At 36.7% G+C, this 17,321-nt stretch overlaps 1 protein-coding gene and 1 pseudogene across 3 annotated transcripts in view; both read right to left on the reverse strand.

Annotated features, from left to right (window-relative positions):
* LOC117036039 (syntenin-1-like) overlaps positions 1 to 760 on the reverse strand; it is an 895-nt pseudogene extending 135 nt beyond the window's left edge.
* The window catches only part of CTNNA3 (catenin alpha 3), a 1,431,866-nt gene that overhangs the window by 34,241 nt on the left and 1,380,304 nt on the right, over positions 1 to 17,321 (reverse strand). The window lies entirely within an intron of this gene.

Genomic DNA, 17,321 nt, shown 5'->3' on the forward strand with positions numbered 1-17,321 from the left:
AATTTGAGAGTCCTTCAACCCAATGACTTTCTGTCCATTAATTTCATAGACGCTGTGTTCTGTGAGAAGACCATTTTTGGCTACAGAACTATCTTTCACTATGGATGTTATTTTTCCATTTTTAAAAATAAAACCAACATGTCCAGTACTATCCTTATGCATAGTAATTGTACGTTCAAAGGGCCGGTCACGAATCGTAATCTTCTCTCCAAAAGCCTGTTTGAGCACCTTGTGTGCTTTATCAGAGCTCCAGCCTGCACAATTCTCCCCATTGATCTGGAGCACTTGGTCCCCGAATCGCAGACCAACCAACAGGCTGGAGAGTTTGCCTGGACTAGCTGAACAAGGGTGCCATTATCTACAGATTTCAGCCTGAGCCCAATTTTTCCATCTTGATCTTACACAAAATGACTTCACGAATCCCTTGCTTAATTTCTGCTCTGCGCATTCCTACATCATTACCAGTTACAGGAGCCACCATATAGTTCATACTGGAAGGTCTTCCTACCAACTGCCCCTGAGTTGGTGCTCCAGGGACCATAGCCATATTTGCATGTATCTACTCATTTAAACGCAAGTCCACGTACTGAGAGAGCTCCGGATACAATTTAGGATAGAGATTTCCAGCTTGACAGATGGGAGCAGAAGCTTCAGACAAAATTGCTGGGTTGGCAGAGTTTGCAGAAAAGGCCCTTGGAGTCTGAATTACTTTGTCTACCTTCAGGTCTTCAAGAGATGGTTACAGAGACATTTTTGCAACATTTTTCTAGGCCGCAGAAACCATCTCGCTGCCACCACCGCCTCCGGTAACTGGCACTGACTTCCGAGACCCGAAAGGAGGAAAGCGGCACGTGCCCGAAGACCTCCCTCGACTCGCGTCATGGCCAAAATTTATATTTTCAGCTAGGTTTCATAGTCCTTTTCTCCTCTCCATCTAACCAAATTATTCCAATTCTTTATTATTGAGCTCAAATTTTTAATAAAATTCTTCAAACTATTCAAATCAGGTACTTGCTTTGCGGCAGATCTTTGGTATCTTTTGACCAAAACATTTACTTGTTTACTAATTCTGTGCTGCTCTTAGAACAGTTCTGTAATATATTGGAGTGTTGTACTCTGCCCTACATTTTACAATCTCATGCTATTAGAAATGTTAATCTTGCCAAAATGGCACCCTTGAATTTTTGGGTAGCTGAAGTTCTACTCTATATTGCAATTGAATAAATCTGAACATGTGACATTTGCATAAACGTCCTAATGTTGAATAAAAATGTCTCTATGCCTGATCTTCCAATCTAAGGGCTAAATGTCTCCATTTGCATTGGCAAGAAGTAGATTGAAGTCTGAGTATCTGTCTGAAGACCCTTTCCTTGTGCTGAATACAGTTAAGGACAGCCTAAGATTGACTTTGTGCGTTTCTTATATTACTCATCAGCCATGTGTAGACCAAACTTTAACCTTGACATAGAGCAAAGATTTTTTTTTTTTTTTTCTTTCTCAAAGCTTATAAGAAGTGTTGCTGCTAAAAGAGGGATGGGCAATAAACCATTTTATGAGATGCAGAGAAATTATCGCACTGAAAAGAGAACATTTTCCTAAGCTGCTTTCTTTAAACTTAATTTGAAATAAACTTTTATAACAATTAGATTAAATATATCAATGAGTAATATCACTCCATGGTAAAGTTATCATTATGCCATCGTAAGTGGTACTGACTACTGCTCCGATGACGATGACGACGCCGACGACTCCTGCTGCTACTACTAGTTAATGTTTAGTGAGCACCTTCTATATTCTAGACAATATGCTGAAGCACCTTACATGCAATAGTTTCTTTCCTAGAAGGTATTTATCAGCCAGTGAGCAACTCTTTTGTCCTTTCCTTTCCTAGTACAGAGATGATGGAGGCCTCATAGTAAGATTCTAAAAAGTACATAAACCCTGCTTCTGAGTAACAACGTAGAGAAAAGTGTCCTAACAATTTGTATCAAGCTTCAATGTGAGCGATGTAAAAACTTTAAGTAATTGAACATTTAAAGTTGTTTATTATGACAGAAGAGCCAATCTAATTTGATAATTCAGTGTTGTCCAGAAAACCCTCCGCTAGTTTTTTTTTTTTTAATTATACATGTTATTTTTCATGCTATGTGACATAGAACCTGAGGCTAAACTAAAACTGATTTATCTTTGTGCAGTAGAGGAGTGGATTTGTATTCTACATTTGATTGAAAGTATAAGTGAAGTCCCTAAAACTTTCATGAATGTCCATTTTGTTATTGGCAATAAGAAATAATACCACGCCTTTGTCTGCACACGTACGCGTGTGAATGAACACAGACACAGTAGTTGCTCGGTGTTTGAAATGTATGAATGATGTCTAAAGGGCATGTATTCCTTCTGAAAAAAAACAGAATTTTATCATAAAATTCAACCATGAAGTGCCTGTGACTCAGGGCTTCACCAAAAAACTTTCCTGAGACATCTAACTATTGCAGAGATGACTGACTGCATTTGTTCCCCTACGGCTATTAGAGTGTTATTTACTTATTTACATAGATTTTTGTGGATCAGCGACATCATGAGAAAGCAGCATTCCCAGGCCATATTATCACGACTCTGCTTAAAAGCCTTCACTAAATTGAGATTTAATGCTGTAACTTCAGGTTAAATTGAGAGTCAATGTAAGAAATGTTCATTTGAACATTTCTGTCTTTACAGACCCTTAAGTTAGGACATCATTTATCATGTTACAAATTATTATACAGGTAATGACCACACACAATACATTTATCTTTAAATTTGAAGCCTGATAAACATTTTATTTCTTTAAAGAAATGTCTATGCTGTCTATCCTCAATGAAAACTATATAATACGGTTAATAATTAATTTTCAGTTTACTATAGCTAGAATAACTGATTTATCCAAAAGTTCGATAATACCCCTTTCTTTAATTTTTCTTTAAAAAAAAACTTTAGGATCTGTTTTTATATTTAGTTTCTAATTTAAATTTTTTCTTGATTAATGAAACTGCTACAATTTTTTTCAGAAGCATGAGAAATACAAATTCTATTTGTAAATTAACATGTCTTATAATGATAGATTTATTTTTGCTTGTCTTTTCTTTCTAACTGAATTCCGTGAGAACAAGGACCTTCTTTACTCACCTCTGAATGTTGTTTCAGGGCAACAAAATGAGAATAAATATATGTCAGTGTGGAATAACACAAAAAGCTCTGAAACTAGAGCCTGGATTCACATTTTCACTCCATCACTAACTAACCAGATGACATTGGCAAGTTATGTTCATTTATTAGCCTTAGTTTTCTTGTCAACAAAATACCACAAGTATACTTGTAGCATTGTTGAGGGGATAAAATAATACATATAAATGTGTCAATAAGAGGAGGGTATTCACCAAACTCAGAATTTTCTACCATCACATCTTTCCTGTCCACAAAGAAAGTGACAGTAAAAATGCAATCATGTTGTCATTTGTCTCTGGAGTCGGTACATTCAAAGAGAACCTAAAAAAAGTTGTGCAAGTGGCTTATAGAAGTCCTAGTCTCAGAAGGGTAGGAAAGGAGGAAGAATATGGTGTGTGAGGGTAGAAGTAAATAAAAATGTTGTTAATTTCAGCCACAGATCAGTTTTGGCCTGATCTCATAGGGGACTGTGAAATTGCACAGCAGAGCTGGTTCCACCTTTAGGCAAAATGTCTGGCCTTTTGTATCCTCCTCTCAGTTAGTCACCAGCTATAGGCTTCCAGGGCATGCAGGGGTGTTGGTGCATAACCATCCAGATATGGTTATTCCTGTTGGGCTGAGGACAATTATCTAGATAAGGGAAGAGCTGTGAGATGTTAGCAGCCCACACTGGCAATAACTAGGAAATGGGTGACCTACTAAGTAAGAGGATCTCGTAGGAGTAGCAACATCCATAACAGTATTATTAGCTTTTCCTTAATTTTTATCTTCCCTTAGGCCAATAGTTCTCAACCAGGGACAATTTTGCATTTGGCCATGTCTGGAGACTTTTTGGTCATCACAACTGAGTGGTGGGGGGACACTGGCATCAAGTGGGTAGAGTCCAGGGACACTGCTAAACATTCTACAAAGAATTTGTTGGGAGACGACAGTACCCCAACAAATAAATATCCAGCCTCAAATCCTAAATGACACAGTGCTAAGGATTAGAAACCCTAGAATAAACAAAAACATAAAAGTCAATATTACAATTCATTACTAAAAGTTATTGATTTACTATTAATGCCATTCATATTTTACTAATCAAAGGAGGAAAATGTGGAACTGTATTGATTTTCCTAGGGAACACACACGCAATACACACACCACAAATACACCCTCATGGGGACTTTTATCTTATTAATACAACTAGTATTTCTTCATAATTTGCAACAAGCATAAATTCAGCATGCAGTCATGAACTAAAATGGCTATTTTTGCAAATGTCACCCATCCTGTCTTGTGCCTTTTTTCACATCTGCTTTCAATTCTGCCTTTATCCACACCTTTATGGATTTTCAGGACAGCACTTTGTTGTCCTAGAATCTTTAACCTTGATTTTAATTTCTCTCTGCTTTTGTTCTGTGCCTTTTCGCCCTGGCTTCCAGTTGAACACCGGAATGTTTGCATCCAGCTTTGCTCTTTTCCTTCAGCTGCACTTTGTCTAATGGAGAATCTGGCACCATCCTATAGCTGTCAAATACATCTTGTTCACTTTCATGGCCTCTCTTTCCACCTTCTTAAAATTCTGTGACTCAAGTTGTTTAGCACACAATAGAAATAATTAACCCCTCTCTTCTAAAGATTGATAAAAATTAGGCTATGATTTTTTCTAAAATACAAATAGTCTTGTGCATTAAGTCTTAAATTCTTCCAATATTTTCATTTTTAATAATATGGAACTATTTGACATATAAATAAGAATATGGCAATTATTATAGGGAGTAAATTTAACAGTAGAGATTCTCACATCACATTTGTATTTTTCATCCTTTCCCCCTCCATTTCTTTCCTTATCAAACTTTGTGAGTGTGTGTGTGTGTGTGTGTGTGTGTGTGTGCATGCTTCATCCAGATACTTTGTCCTCTCCATCACTTAATTTTCACAAAACAAATCATTGCCGTTCTGTGAGAAATACCACAAGTTTCAGTAAAGCCATGCCAAGTCAATCCTATAATCATGGACAATAGTGTGTACTATTTTGATACACATGTTTCATTTCCCTCTGGATCTTAAATTAACAAGTAATTCCTGAAGCATCTGATCTCATTCTCACTGATGTACACTGTTTTAGCAAAATTCTAAAAGCATTTCTGTTTTAAAACAAGTACTTGCTATGTCATATTATAATTTGTCACTTAGTACTAACAGGAAAATTTTGGAAAGGAACTGGGAAGCGAAAGGGTCAGCAAAAGGGACTACAATCAAGGATTCTGGAAAGATGGTTCAATAGAAATTACCATAACTCTACCTCCCCACGCAGACTACAACTGTACTGGTGGAATCTATTTGATGTAACTATTAAGGAAGTATGACGTCTATTAAAGGCTTGCAATTTCCAGAGAAAGGTTTGGAAGGTACATTATAGTTAATTTCTATCAATTTCAGTTCTTATCGCAGTCTGAGCTATCCATTCCCTACTCCTCAGCCATTTGTCAGGCAGCTTTGCAAGTGTTCCAGGGGCAGCTTGCAAGCAACGTGTGAGAGACAGGGTCAACAAAATGGACCATGTCCTCTAAATATCAGGAATCCATTCCCTGATCACTGATTACTAGTTCTCATCACAGAAGTGCAGACAAAAAGGCAGCTACCATAGTTGTTACATCTACCTTTATTGTTGCAAGCCCTTTATACTCTGACTGAAGTGACTACCAGGGGATTTAAAGGTCGAATACTTTCATTTACCTACTTTATTTTTTCTCTTTTTCTGTTTTAGAAGCCAGACATTGAAGATTAGGACATTCAAAAGCAACCACATATATAGGGGAAATTATAAAGTCACTATATATGCCCTGGGAAGATGCATGCTCAGAAAAGACCTGAGAAGAGTTGGTTTACACTTCAGGTGATTTGTGGCACAGAGATGGCCTTAAACAATCAAAAAGCAAAACAAAGCAAAATTAAAAACCACACAAAAAATAAAATAAAAAGCAAACAAACAAAAATATAGCAAACCCTAGGAAAGAAGGAGTATCTGATTTCCAGAGTTACCATATTATTAAACTCAAATGTCCAGTTTTCAACAAAAAAGCTATATGTTCTATCAAAGAAAAGAAAAAGAGAAAAAACAAAACAAAAAACCAAACAACTGTCAGTTTTAAAGGCATGGCAGATGCATAAGAAAAAAATGTTTAAAGAATTGTATTAAAGATGCTCAAAAAACTAAAGGAAAACGTGGAGTAAGTCAAGAAAATGACGTATGAATGAAAAAGAAATAACAATAAAAAAATGGGAAATAAAAAAAAAGAAATTCTGGAATTAAAAAGTACAATAACTAAAATTAAAAAAAAAAAAAATGTCTCTGCAGGGGCTCCCAGTCAAGATGACAGAGAAGGTAAACATTGTGCTTACCCCCTCCCATGATCACATCACAAATACAACTAAACTACAGAACAACCATCATTGAGAATAACCTGACGTCTATTTGAACAGAAGTCCTATAATTAAGGATATATAGAAGAAGCCATATTGGGACTAGTCGGGGGGGGGTAGAGATTTGGTCCAGTCTGGTATCACACTCACGTATGGTGGTTAAAAATCAGGAGGGATGGATATCTTGGCTTTGTTGATTCCCCCTGAGGAGTGAAGGTTCCCAGCCCCACACCAAGCTCCCCAGCCCAGAGTTCTAGTGCCAGGAAGATAAGTCCCCATTATACTTCTGGCTGTGAAAACCAGCAGAGATTGTGGCTGAGTGAGACAGAGGGTTGCTGAAGTCCCAGGCACTCCTCTTAAAGGGCCTGTTGATGGACTTACTCCCTGATGGACTCAACATGCTATGAGCTTCAGCACTAGCACAGCAGCTTGAAAGGCACCAGGGACATATAGGGAAAAAAAAGAATTGTCTGGCTTTAGGACCAGGGCTGAGAGGGCAGTTTTCTGACAGAGCAGAAGTGTTGTCAGAAGACACTTTTCCTCGGTTGTGTCTCCTTCCCCCACCCAGCCTGCATATACATACTGGCATCATATCTGAGCTTCCATCAACTTGATGAACACCACTTGCCCTGCCTTGGTGATCCCTGAGATCCCACCTCACCCAAATTGTGGACCTACCCAAGGTGCTTCCATTGGCTTTTCCATGTAAATGGTCTGTCTTATCTCATGATGCAAACTTTCTTAAAATATCTCAAAAGCTCACAAACTTCAAACAAGCAACATGTAGCCTTGGCATGCTTCATACCTCTTGCTAAGCAGACCAAACCCAGTGCTAATAGCAATCAGGCTCAGATTTCAGCTTAGCCTCTCACAAGAATCGCCAGGCCTCAGCACAAGTAGCAATCATCTCAGGTCACTATGTAGCTCATACTAAGTGGCCCCATGCAGGACACAGGCAGATGCTGAATTTGGTCTGCAAGAGAGCCCAACAGGTCCCACAACCAATATACCCAGTGAACAGCTTACGACTACTTTAGAACAGCACATACCCATCTGCACAAATGACACACTCAAGGGCAGACTGAGCAGGCACCAGAGCCCTGCTAAACCAAATCCTGTTCTGTAGGGTCAGCACCTGCACAACACCTCCTCCACTGTCGTCATGGCCAGTCCTCACAACCAATCAGCCTGAGGGTCAATCCATCCCATTGCTGTACAAACAGCCACCAAGACTCAAGTACAGCAGGAGGGCACAAACAACCCACACAAGGGACACATCTTCAGCACCCAGCTCAGGTGACCAGGGAGACTGTGCCACTGGGCCCCACAGGACACCTGCTACCTAAGGTCACTCTACTAAGACTGGAAGACATAGCAGCCTTATCTAATACATAGACACAAACACAGGGAGACAGCCAAAATGGGGAGAGAAAGAAACATGTCTCAAATAAAACAACAGAATGATGCTCCAGAAAAAGAACTAAACAAAATGGAGACAAGCAATCTACTAGATGCAGAGATCAAAGCACTGGTTATTAGGATACTCAATGATCTCGATGAAAACTTCAAAGAGACAGGAAACATAAAACGAACTAGACAGAAATAAAGAATACCATAATGAAATGAAAAATACATTAGACAGAATCAACAGAAGATTAGATAAAACATAAACTGAATTAGAAATTTAGAAGATAAGGTAGCAGAAAATATCCAATCAGAACAATAAAAGGAAAAAAAGAATTAAAAAAAAATGAGGATAGTTTAAGGGGCTTCTAGGATAACATCAAGCATATCAACATTTACATCATAGGGGTACCAGGAAAAGAAGTGAGAGATTGCAAGGATTGAAAACCTATTTGAAAATATAATGTTAGAAAAATTCCCTAACCTTAAAAAGGAAATAGACATATAAGCCCAGGAAGTGAAGAGAGTTCCTAACAAGATGAACCCAAAGAAGCCCATACCAAGCATATAATAATTAAAATGCCAAAAATTAAAGACAAAGAGAATCTTAAAAGCAGCAAGAGAAAAACGATTATCAACTAGGGAACTCCCATAAGACTGTCAGCTAATTTCTTAACAGAAATTTTCAGGGATTGGCAGGACATATTCAAAGTGACAAAAAGCGACCACCTACAACCAAGATCACTCTATGCAGCAAAGCTATCATTTACAATCAAAGGACAGATAAAGAGCTTCCCAGACAAGAAAAGGGTAAAGGAGTTTATCACCACCAAACCAGTATTACAGAAAATGTTAAAGTGGACTTTTTAAGAAAAAATAACAAAAAGATTAAAAATATGAATAATAAAATGGCAATAACTACATAGGTATCAACAATTAACTGTAAATGGATTAAATGTTCTAATAAAAAGACATAGGGTGGCTGAGTACATTAGAAAATAAGCCTCTTACCTACGCCGCTTACAAGAGACTCACTTCAGATTGAAAAACACACAGACTGAAAATAAAGAGATGGAAAAAATATTTCATGAAAATGGAAGCAAACAACAAAAAAATTGGGGTTAAAATACTTATATCAGACAAAATAGACTTAAAAAAAAAGGCTATAATGAGAGACGAAAAAGGACCCAGTAATTCTCTTCTGAGTATATATCACAAGAAAACCAAAACTGTTATCTGAGAGGACATACAATTACCGTGTTTCACTGAAAATAAAACCTAGTCAGACAATCAGCTCTAATGCATCTTTTGAAGCAAAAATTAATATAAGACCCGGTATTGTATTGTATTGTATTGTATTGTATTGTATTGTATTGTATTGTATTATATCGTATCATATTATATTATATTATACCCAGTCTTATATTATATAGTAAAATAAGACTGGGCTTTATATTAATTTTTGCTCCAAAATACACATTAGAGCTAATTGTCCTGCTAGGTCTTATTTTCAGGGAAACACGGTATGTGTCCATATGTTCATTGGCAACATTATTTATGGTGATCTGGATATGGAGGTAACCTAGGTATCCATCGATGGATGAGTGGAGAAAGAGAATGTAGTGCATGTGTGCAATGGAATATTACTCAGCCATTGAAAAGAATGAGGTCTTGCCATCTGTGACAACATGGTTGGATCTGGAAAGTGTTATTATGAGTGAAATAAGTCAGACAAGAAGGACGAATACCATGTGATTTCACTTACATGTGAAATTCTGCAAACCAAAATAGATGAGCAAACAAAGCAGAAATAAACTCATGAACACAAAGAAAATCTTGATGATTGCCAAATGGGAGAGGGTTGTGGGGCTGGGTGAAAAAGGGGAAGGGATTAAGATGTACAAATTTGTAGCTACCCAATAGTCATGGGGATGTATGTATAACATAGGAAATATAGTCAGTTATATTGTAACAACTATATATGGTGTCAGATGGATAGTAAATTTATCGGGGTAATCACTTCAAAAGTTATATAAATGTTTAATCACTATGTTGTACACCTGAAACTAATATAATATGGTATGTTAATTGTAATTGAACAAATTAAAAAATAATAATAATAAAAATAATCAGTACAGGTTTTCAAAGGCTGATTTGAGCAGACAAAAGTAAAAAACAGCAAACTTGGAGATAGGACAATGAAATGAACAAGTCTGGAAATGACAGAAAAAGAAAAAGATAAGAATGGGAACAGATCCTAAAGGACTTATGGGACACATTCAACATGCTCACTGAAGAAAAAATGGCTGAAAACTTCCCAAATTTGATATAACACATAATGTAAACATCCAAAAATCTCAACAAACTCCAAGTTAGGTGAACTCAAAGAGGCTTCTACCAACACACATTATAATTAAACTTGAAAGCAAAACACAAAAAGAGAATTTTGAATTCTCAATAATAAGCAGATTTCTCATCAGAAACTTTGAAGGCCAGAGGATATTGAGATGATATTTTCAAGATGCTAAAAGAAAATTATCAATTGAGAATACTATATCCAGCAATGCTGTCCTTCCAAAATGAGGGCGGAATTAAGACTTTCTCAGGTAAACAAAAACTGAGAGAGTTCATTACCACTAGATCTGCCATGCAAGAAATGCTAAAAGGAGCCCTGCAAGTTGAAATGAAAAGATACTAGTCAGTAATTCCAAGCTGTATGAAGACATAAAGATCTTACTAAAGGTAAATATATTTGCAATTATAAATGCTAGTATTATTGTAACAATATTGTGTAACTCCACTTTTTATTTTCTATAAGACTTAAGAAGGTAATACATTTAAGAAAACAATCATTCTAAAAGTTAGTATTAATGTAATTTTGGTTTTTAAATCCATATTTTATTCTACATAATTTAAGATATAATGCATTAAAACTTTTATTAGTTTATATTTTTGGACACAATATACAAAGATGTAATTTTGTGTATTAACAACTGAAAGGGATGGAGGACAGAGTTGTTAAAGAAGCAGAATTTTTGTATGTTATTGAAGTTCAACTGATATAAATTCAAGATAGAATGTTATAAATTGAGTATGGTAAATGCAATCCCCATGGTAACCACAAAGAAAATAGCTAAAGAATATACACAAGAGAAAAATGAGAAAGGAAATTAACATTCATTATAAAAGAGAATAAAATCAGAAATCCTAAATTGGAAGGAATGATAGAGCTCATTTAATCCCGAACTTTAGTTTTATAGATAGATGATGAAATAGACCCAAAGAAAGTAATGTCGAAACTACAACCTGGGTCTCCTAATTTGGAGTCCAGTAGTTTTCCCATCGCTTCATGTTGGCTTCTCATGTGGAAGATGAAGAGTACATTCTGGTCAGGCTTTCTTAAGAATCAAAGATCATTAGTCATTGTCATGCAGGGTCTCAGCTCTCACTCCCTGCACAAGAATGTAGGATATGGTGAGTTCAAAAAGGAACACCAACGGAGCCATAGATAGGGGAATCATACAATCATACCACTATATTCTAGATGACGGCTGCTCGAGACACAAAAGCAATCATCCGCCAGTACCCAAACACAGGGTTTTCCTGCACCCCCATCTCACTAGCGGCTGGGTGAGACACAGGAAGTAGGGTCAACACGATCCACAATCCACCATCTGCGCTTCCTAACCCACTTGCTAGCTGCAATCCGCGGTCCGCTTCTCTACCAACCAACCAAATTGCTAGCTGCAATCTGTCATCTGCTTCTCTGCCAACCAACCCAACCCTCTAGCATAGCCACGACAGTTATATTAGTGGCTAATGGCTGTTACAACTGATGGCCAACTAGCCACAGCTGATGGTCATCTGATTACAGCTGATGGCCATATAATAACCGAGCCAGCACCTTTCCATGTGATGCCGAGAGCCTGGAAATTGCTCTCTGGGACTCTGTCCCCACAGTCATCATTATTATTAATTAATACTGTGCTTTTTTCAGTGTTTTCTCACATGTTTCAATTAAAACCATTCCTTATCTCTTGATATAAGTAGTAATCATCCTGGCTGGGTATACTAATACCACCTCCTGTCATTTCTCTACTTAACTCCCTGGGAAGCCATACGGCATACTTTCAGCAGCAATAAAGTAAAGAACATGAGATATTCCAGTCCTATTTCTTTTAGATTTTTTCATGATTTAGGGCAAATCACTGAAAGTCCGACCTATTCAGTTGTTTAGAAAGTTAATTTGAGTTAGATAGTTCTAACATGAACATATTATTTCTAAGTTTCCTCCAAGTGCTATTACAACTGGATGCATGGTATAATCAGTGTTTTCAAGAAAATCGAATCCATGGTAACATCAGTTTATCTAGACACCAAGTGAAATGCATGCACTCTAATCCTGCTCCCCACACAAGAACGCAGGATATGGTGAGGCCAAAAAGGAACACCAATGGAGTCATAGATAGGGGAGTCATACCACTATATTCTCGCTAGCGGTTGCGTTGGAGACGCAGGAAGCAGGAGCCACATGATGCGCAATCCGCCATCCACTTCTCTGCCATCCAACCAACCCCACTTGCTAGCTGCAATCCGTCATCTGCTTTTCTGCCAACCAACCAACCCATTGCTAACTGTAACCTGCCCTTGCTAGCTCAGCCACAGCAGTTATATCAGTGGCCAATGGCTAACTGGTTACAGCTGATATCCAACTAGTTACAGCTGATGGCCATCTACTACCCAAGCCCCCACCTTTCCACGTGAGGTCAAGAACCTGGAAACTGCCTCTGGGACTCTGTCCCCACACCAAGATAACTTCTTAGTCCACCTTACCAAGAAACAGCATACCTTTTCTTGTTTTTAAAATATACGAGTATTATTTGAATTAGTAAAGTCTAATTACTTCCATTTGTCGCCTACCCAGCATTAAACAAACACAGAAAAAAATTCCTCTAGAATTAAATTTATCATCAAAGTGTATTGTTCTCTGTACCTGTCTCTGCATTCCTCTATGTCATGCAGGGTGTCATGCGGGGTCTCAGCTCCCGCTCCCCGCACAAGAACGCAGGATATGGTGAGGCCAAAAAGGAACACCCACGGAGCCATACATAGGGGAGTCATACCACTATATTCTCGCTGGTGGCTGGGTTGGAGACACAGGAAGTAGGAGTCACACTACCCGCAACCTACTGTCCACTTCTCTCTGCCAACCAATCTTACCTACTAGCAGCAATCCACTGTGCCTAACTGCAATCTGCTCTCTCTAGCTCAGCCACCATCTTCTTGCTAGCCTCCATTTGCTGCTAGCATAGCCATGGCAGTTATATTAGTGGCCAATGGCTCACTGGTTATAGCTGATGGCCAACTAGCCACAGCTAATGGCCATACAATCACAGCTGATGGCCATTTACTACCCGAGTGAACACCTTTCCACGTGAGGGGGAGAGCCTGGAAACTGCACTCCTGGCTCTGTCCCCACACTCTCCCCTTCTTCATTTCTTTCACCTCTTCCCATTCCAGTTCATATATCTCCCTACCCTTTTTTAAATATATAAATACTTCAGTTAATTTTCCAAATCTTTAGTTTTCTCAATTTTCTTGATGACTACCAATGATTGCAGTAGGTTCAGAAAGCTCATTAACTAATCCCCTTAACGTCTTAACGTGGCAAGTGCATTAACCTACTAAGTCATTCTGTATGTACTTGATTGCCTGAGATGTGCAGACCCTAGTGGCTCTTTTGGTCAATAGTTGGATTTTCGCTGTTTCCTATCATTCTTAATTGAATGCACACTGCCCCTTGATTTCTGCTAAGGCTAAGTTGTAGTTGCTTGGCAAATTTTCAATCTTGCTGATCTTTCTCCCCTGACTGATTAGTTTTATTTATTTATTCAATTTTTAAAATTGTGGCTTTGGCACACCTGCTTCAGGGTAAGAGAGCACAATTAAATATATTAAAGGAAATACACAAAACACAGTGATTACATAATTAATCAGTTTTAAGTAGTATAAAAAAGTTGCTGGACTGAAAACATAACAGTTAGAGAAAGAATAATTTTAAGAGTTTGAAACCATTTACATTATTTAACTTTTGTCCTCCTAAATTTTATGTTGTAAAGGGTGACAGAGAAAAAAAATGTATATACATTTTAAGAAAGAAAAAAACTATTACAATTGTAATACACAATATATAACAATAACAAAAGATGAATACAAGTCACGTCCATACACTTTTTTGGCACCCCCAGTGTGTGTGTGTGTGTGTGTGTGTGTGTGTGTGTGTGTGTGCTAGAATAGACAAAAATATTAATTTTTATACCTTTCACAAAATATAATAGCTTCCTCACATTGCACCATGCATGAGGACACTAGAGAAACAATTGGTGGATTATTTATGGGAATGCTCTTCGGTGACCCAGGTACATATTAATCTTCTTAGAGTTATATTTTTTACTATATTCCTATATTAGAATTTTACTGTCAATGATAACTGATCTGCAATAGTATGTTTAACTACATAGTTTTATCGTGTTTTGCTATCCTGTTTTCAATTTCATTTTTATATACCCCCTCTTTCAATGAGGAATGATAAACATTGGAAGGCCATGATGGCTTCATTTTCATGTGCTTGAAGTTGAGTCAAGTTCCATAATCCAGGCAATGTCTTGGAGCTCAGTTCTGGTAGAACAATGTCTAGAATACAGTGTTAATAGCTCAGATCATTACTATTAACTTATACCTATTTTCCTAATTCCGTTTCCTCTCCTTTGCTTAAGACTTTATTCTATCAATTTTATGTTTTTGTCTTATATTTTCATAGATCTATTCTTTTCTGGCTTCCTCTTGCTCTTCACCTAAGAATTTTCTCAATTAGTGCCATCTTAAAAAATACAAACATAAAAATATTAAATAAATAAATAAATAAATAAATAAATAAATAAATAAATAAAAGCTTCCAGCAGTTATCTGCCCCTTGAATATTTCTTTCTCTCTTCCCCCTCTCTTTCTCCTTCCTTTCAATTACAAACTTTAGGAAAATTTAGTCTATGCTACCATCTTTTCTCTGTTACTGCATAATAAGTATTTGGCCCACTATGGTCTAAGGTTTTTTTTCTTCACCTTGTTATTAATACTGCTTTGGAAAAGATATAAAGCTGTCTTATAAATGCAAAATCCAATAGGCCCAGTCAACCTGAAATTTCTGCATTATTTATAGTCATTGGCCATTGAACTTTCAATTATTCAAAAATATCCAAGGACATTTTTAGCCTAGTGAGGTATATGTATAAAAAGCAGACAATTACAACACATGTGAGTACTGCTGTAATTTCTGTATTCATAGAGGGATCTAATGGAAATTGCTAGTTGCCACCCAATATCTATTTTCTCTTCATAAAAAACAAAACTGACTTAACTGGGGAAAGCAATGTGCCCAGATTAAAACATACACACATACACACAAACACATTTTACATTTTGCAGTATCCCTTGCAGTTATATACAGCCATATAATTAAATTCTATCCAATAACATGTAAAATAAAGCATTTGGAAGAGACATACAGATGTAAGAAATGTTTCATTCTGTTTCTCATCATTTCTACTGTTTGGAATATAAAAGCTAGAGCTAGAGCTAAAAACATTTTTTGACTCTGATAGAAATGAATGCCAGAAATCAAGGATGAGAAAGCAGAAAGACAAAAGTGCCTGATTCTCTGATGACTCTGTGAAGCTGCCATAGCAGTCTTTGTTTGCCCATTCTGAGACTCTTTTTATGGAGTCAGTAAACTCCTAATTTGTTTAACCCACCACAACCAAGTCTTTGCATCTGATATAGGCACATTAGAATATCATCTGTGTAGAAAATTTTTCTTCTAGATCTCTATGTTGTATTTCATCTTATTCAACAAAATTTCACTGGATAGTCCTATATATTTCTCCTTCATACTTGTCTCCTGAGTTCCAGAATGATATACCCAACTTCTCCTTGACCCTCATTTTTGGATGCCCCTTAGTCACTTAAATTTAAAAAGAAGAATCTGCATGAATTGCCCTACCCTTCCTAATCTGCTCTCCTTTATATAGCATATAGCTTTGGGTTAATGATGGCACTGTTGACTAAGTAAGCTGCCAAATCTCAAAACTTTGGGGGAAAATCAATGATTCTTTCTCCTTCATCCTTAACATTCAATAGATCATTGACGCTAATAACTCTTAGCTCAGAATTTTTCCTTGCATGAATACACTGCATTCCACTCTCACCAACATTGTCTTAATCTAAGTTTTCACTGCTATTCTATTGTACTAATTTTTTAAAAAAGTAAGTTCTAAATAAGCCTCTGTCTTCCTCTCCTTCACCACCTTTCAAAACAATCACCACTTTTCAAAAACAGTTAGCTTCCAAATACATGGATCAGTTTATGCCCAACTCAAAGTTAGATTTTTTTCAATTAATTCAGTTGCTTACAGAGTAAAGTTAAAATGTTATAAATGATCCTTTTTAAACAGCCCTAATTTCATTTGCACAAACCAACAGTACCAAGTATAACTGTTTGTAGTGACATCAGATCATTTTCTATTTCCATAAAATTCTTTATATTTACCAATTCTTATCTTTTTATTTCAGTTGTCTATCTATCTTGAAACTTTTTTTTCTCTCCTTCCGCTATAAGAATACATTCGATTTTACATGTTAATCAAGGCCCAATTAAAGTTAAGCTATTTATGGAATTTTCTCTTGCCCATTTGCCACATTAGTGGATTTATTATTTCCTTAAAGCTTACTACGTGCTTTTAAGCATGTCACTATTTCATAATTTATTATACTATTTTGGAGTCATTTTTGTACATTTAGGTGTATTCTATATACACATTTGAGCATCTTAAAGGAGGCACCATATACTCATCTTTTCATCCCCTAGATATTCTAAGATGCTTGGCACAGAGAGGATGCTCAATTCATAGTTGGGTTTTAGAGTAACTTTGGTTTTCTTATAAGTAAAACATGTAACTTAAGGATAAGTGCTTGCTGAAAAACATAAGGAAGATTGGAAAAAAGTATTTTAATTAAATTGTTTATTATGAGAAAGGTCTTCAAATTCTTTTATGCTCTAAGTTTATCTTCTTTACTCTAAACCCTAAAGCACTCTGCCTATTCACTCCAGAAATGTACTCCCTTCATACTTAGTTCTTTTTAATGAAATATATTTGCTAAAAGAAATGTTTCATGAACTTAATTTTGGAATGCACACTTTAGTGAACTGTGAATAATCTGCAACTGAACATTAGCAAACTGTAGTTTTG

Source organism: Rhinolophus ferrumequinum, chromosome 16, assembly GCF_004115265.2.
Source record: "Rhinolophus ferrumequinum isolate MPI-CBG mRhiFer1 chromosome 16, mRhiFer1_v1.p, whole genome shotgun sequence".
In the NCBI taxonomy this organism is placed as follows: domain Eukaryota; kingdom Metazoa; phylum Chordata; class Mammalia; order Chiroptera; family Rhinolophidae; genus Rhinolophus; species Rhinolophus ferrumequinum.